The following is a 5,000-nucleotide window of genomic DNA, read 5'->3' as shown; positions in this document are numbered from 1 at the left end:
AATCTGGCCAGGGAGGCCGACCCGAAGTGCCTCTAAGTCGGATAGGGATTGGGCGAAACTCCCTTGGAAGTGGCACTCTGAAAAAATTTCCAAGTTTGGCTGACTTAGAAAAAATTCGAGAACCAGGATGAGGAGGGGGAAAATGTGGCCAGTCAGGCCGACCCGAAGTGCCTCTTAGGCGGATAGGGGTTGGGCGAAACTCCCTTGAAAGTGGCACTCTGAAAAAATTTCCAAGTTTGGCTGACTTAGAAAAAATTCGAGAACCAGGATGAGGAGGGGGAAAATGTGGCCAGTCAGGCCGACCCGAAGTGCCTCTTAGGCGGATAGGGGTTGGGCGAAACTCCCTTGAAAGTGGCACTCTGAAAAAATTTCCAAGTTTGGCTGACTTAGAAAAAATTCGAGAACCAGGATGAGGAGGGGGAAAATGTGGCCAGTCAGGCCGACCCGAAGTGCCTCTTAGGCGGATAGGGGTTGGGCGAAACTCCCTTGAAAGTGGCACTCTGAAAAAATTTCCAAGTTTGGCTGACTTAGAAAAAATTCGAGAACCAGGATGAGGAGGGGGAAAATGTGGCCAGTCAGGCCGACCCGAAGTGCCTCTTAGGCGGATAGGGGTTGGGCGAAACTCCCTTGAAAGTGGCACTCTGAAAAAATTTCCAAGTTTGGCTGACTTAGAAAAAATTCGAGAACCAGGATGAGGAGGGGGAAAATGTGGCCAGTCAGGCCGACCCGAAGTGCCTCTTAGGCGGATAGGGGTTGGGCGAAACTCCCTTGAAAGTGGCACTCTGAAAAAATTTCCAAGTTTGGCTGACTTAGAAAAAATTCGAGAACCAGGATGAGGAGGGGGAAAATGTGGCCAGTCAGGCCGACCTGAAGTGCCTCTTAGGCGGATAGGGGTTGGGCGAAACTCCCTTGAAAGTGGCACTCTGAAAAAATTTCCAAGTTTGGCTGACTTAGAAAAAATTCGAGAACCAGGATGAGGAGGGGGAAAATGTGGCCAGTCAGGCCGACCCGAAGTGCCTCTTAGGCGGATAGGGGTTGGGCGAAACTCCCTTGAAAGTGGCACTCTGAAAAAATTTCCAAGTTTGGCTGACTTAGAAAAAATTCGAGAACCAGGATGAGGAGGGGGAAAATGTGGCCAGTCAGGCCGACCTGAAGTGCCTCTTAGGCGGATAGGGGTTGGGCGAAACTCCCTTGAAAGTGGCACTCTGAAAATATTTCCAAGTTGGGCTGACTTAGAAAAAATTCGAGAACCAGGCTGAGGAGGGGACCATCTGGCAAGGGAGTCCGACCTAAAGTGCATCTAAAGCGGATATGGGTTGGTCGAGCCTCCCTTGATTTGCCCTGGAGCTCCCACGTCTTAAAAAGGTCTCTCCTATAATTGTACACCAACCATTTTGAGGTTTGGGTGCAAACCTCTCGAATGGGGGGACTCGGTCCCCTATCTACAGCGCCCCTAATGACGACAGGTGGTACTGCGCCCCTGGTAGCCCGGCCATTGAAAATGAATGGGCCCATTCATTTCAATGGGGAATTTCGACCCCTGGTTGCCCGCCATTCATTTCAATGGGGAATTTCGACCCCTGGTCGCCCGCCATTCATTTCAATGGGGACTTTCGACCCCTGGTTGCCCGCCATTCATTTCAATGGGGGATTTCGACCCCTGGTCGCCCGCCATTCATTTCAATGGGGGATTTCGACCCCTGGTAGCCCGCCATTCATTTCAATGGGGGACTTCGACCCCTGGTAGCCCGCCATTCATTTCAATGGGGGACTTGGACCCCTGGTAGCCCGCCATTCATTTCAATGGGGGATTTCGACCCCTGGTCGCCCGCCATTCATTTCAATGGGGGATTTCGACCCCTGGTAGCCCGCCATTCATTTCAATGGGGGACTTCGACCCCTGGTTGCCCGCCATTCATTTCAATGGGGGATTTCGACCCCTGGTCGCCCGCCATTCATTTCAATGGGGGATTTCGACCCCTGGTCGCCCGCCATTCATTTCAATGGGGGATTTCGACCCCTGGTAGCCCGCCATTCATTTCAATGGGGGACTTCGACCCCTGGTAGCCCGCCATTCATTTCAATGGGGGACTTGGACCCCTGGTAGCCCGCCATTCATTTCAATGGGGGACTTCGACCCCTGGTTGCCCGCCATTCATTTCAATGGGGGACTTCGACCCCTGGTTGCCCGCCATTCATTTCAATGGGGGATTTCGACCCCTGGTCGCCCGCCATTCATTTCAATGGGGGATTTCGACCCCTGGTAGCCCGCCATTCATTTCAATGGGGGACTTCGACCCCTGGTTGCCCGCCATTCATTTCAATGGGGGACTTCGACCCCTGGTTGCCCGCCATTCATTTCAATGGGGGATTTCGACCCCTGGTCGCCCGCCATTCATTTCAATGGGGGATTTCGACCCCTGGTAACCCGCCATTCATTTCAATGGGGGACTTCGACCCCTGGTTGCCCGCCATTCATTTCAATGGGGGACTTCGACCCCTGGTTGCCCCGCCATTCATTTCAATGGGGGATTTCGACCCCTGGTTGCCCGGCATTCGTTCCTATGTGGCGGGGGATTTCAACCCCAGGTCGCCCTCGTGTGGTTCTTTTTGGCGCAGCTGACGGGCTCCGCTGCTCATGGAGGTTTGCTAGTGGAGGATAACCCCCTGCCTGGGCAACTCGAACGCCCGGCATTCGTTCCTATGTGGCGGGGGGATTTCAACCCCAGGCCGCCCTCGTGTGGTTCTTTTTGGCGCAGCTGACGGGCTCCGCTGCTCATGGAGGTTTGCTAGTGGAGGATAACCCCCCTGCCTGGGCAACTCGAACGCCCCGGCATTCGTTCCTATGTGGCGGGGGATTTCAACCCCAGGCCGCCCTCGTGTGGTTCTTTTTGGCGCAGCTGACGGGCTCCGCTGCTCATGGAGGTTTGCTAGTGGAGGATAACCCCCTGCCTGGGCAACTCGAACGCCCGGCATTCGTTCCTATGTGGCGGGGGATTTCAACCCCAGGCCGCCCTCGTGTGGTTCTTTTTGGCGCAGCTGACGGGCTCCGCTGCTCATGGAGGTTTGCTAGTGGAGGATAACCCCCTGCCTGGGCAACTCGAACGCCCGGCATTCGTTCCTATGTGGCGGGGGATTTCAACCCCAGGTCGCCCTCGTGTGGTTCTTTTTGGCGCAGCTGACGGGCTCCGCTGCTCATGGAGGTTTGCTAGTGGAGGATAACCCCCTGCCTGGGCAACTCGAACGCCCGGCATTCGTTCCTATGTGGCGGGGGATTTCAACCCCAGGTCGCCCTCGTGTGGTTCTTTTTGGCGCAGCTGACGGGCTCCGCTGCTCATGGAGGTTTGCTAGTGGAGGATAACCCCCTGCCTGGGCAACTCGAACGCCCTGCATTCGTTCCTATGTGGCGGGGGATTTCAACCCCAGGTCGCCCTCGTGTGGTTCTTTTTGGCGCAGCTGACGGGCTCCGCTGCTCATGGAGGTTTGCTAGTGGAGGATAACCCCCTGCCTGGGGCAACTCGAACGCCCGGCTCCCCCCCGGTCCGCTGAGCTCCTCCAACGGCCAGCAACAAGCCCCGAAGACGGGGCGCGCTCCCCGCGGTCCGCTGGAGCTCCTCCAACCGGCCAGCAACAAGCCACCGAAGACGGGCGCGCTCCCCGCGGTCCGCTGGAGCTCCTTCCAACGGCCAGCAACAAGCCCCGAAGACAGGGCGCGCTCCCCCCCGGTCCGCTGGAGCTCCGCCAACGGCCAGCAAACAAGCCCCGAAGACGGGCGCCGCTCCCCCCGGTCCGCCAAACGGCCAGCAACAAGCCCCGAAGACGGGCGCGCTCCCCGCCGGTCCGCTGGAGCTCCTCCAACGGCCAGCAACAAGCCCCGAAGACGGGCGCGCTCCCCCCGGTCCGCTGGAGCTCCTCCAACGGCCAGCAACAAGCCCCGAAGACGGGCGCGCTCCCCGCGGTCCGCTGGAGCTCCTCCAACGGCCAGCAACAAGCCCCGAAGACGGGCGCGCTTCCCCGCGGTCCGCTGGAGCTCCTCCAACGGCCGGCAACAAGCCCCGAAGACGGGCGCGCTCCCCCCGGTCCGCTGGAGCTCCGCCAACGGCCAGCAACAAGCCCCGAAGACGGGGCGCGCTCCCCCCGGGTCCGCAACGGCCAGCAACAAGCCCCGAAGACGGGCGCGCTCCCCGCGGTCCGCTGGAGCTCCTCCAACGGCCAGCAACAAGCCCCGAAGACGGGCGCGCTCCCGCGGTCCGCTGGAGCTCCTCCAACGGCCAGCAACAAGCCCGAAGACGGGGCGCGCTCCCCCCCGGTCCGCTGGAGCTCCTCCAACGGCCAGCAACAAGCCCCGAAGACGGGCGCGCTCCCCGCGGTCCGCTGGAGCTCCTCCAACGGCCAGCAACAAGCCCCGAAGACGGGCGCGCTCCCCGCGGTCCGCTGGAGCTCCTCCAACGGCCGGCAACAAGCCCCGAAGACGGGCGCGCTCCCCCCCGGTCCGCTGGAGCTCCGCCAACGGCCAGCAACAAGCCCCGAAGACGGGCGCGCTCCCCCCGGTCCGCCAACGGCCAGCAACAAGCCCCGAAGACGGGCGCGCTCCCCGCGGTCCGCTGGAGCTCCTCCAACGGCCAGCAACAAAGCCCCGAAGACGGGCGCGCTCCCCGCGGTCCGCTGGAGCTCCTCCAACGGCCAGCAACAAGCCCCGAAGACGGGCGCGCTCCCCCCCGGTCCGCTGGAGCTCCTCCAACGGCCAGCAACAAGCCCCGAAGACGGGCGCGCTCCCCGCGGTCCGCTGGAGCTCCTCCAACGGCCAGCAACAAGCCCCGAAGACGGGCGCGCTCCCCGCGGTCCGCTGGAGCTCCTCCAACGGCCGGCAACAAGCCCCGAAGACGGGCGCGCTCCCCCCGGTCCGCTGGAGCTCCGCCAACGGCCAGCAACAAGCCCCGAAGACGGGCGCGCTCCCCCCGGTCCGCCAACGGCCAGCAACAAGCCCCGAAGACGGGCGC

This window comes from Leptonotus elevatus, unplaced genomic scaffold, assembly GCF_054856555.1.
Source record: "Leptonotus elevatus isolate MCC_2025b unplaced genomic scaffold, RoL_Lele_1.0 HiC_scaffold_123, whole genome shotgun sequence".
NCBI classification, from domain to species: Eukaryota; Metazoa; Chordata; class Actinopteri; order Syngnathiformes; family Syngnathidae; genus Leptonotus; species Leptonotus elevatus.
This window is presented reverse-complemented; position numbering follows the sequence as displayed.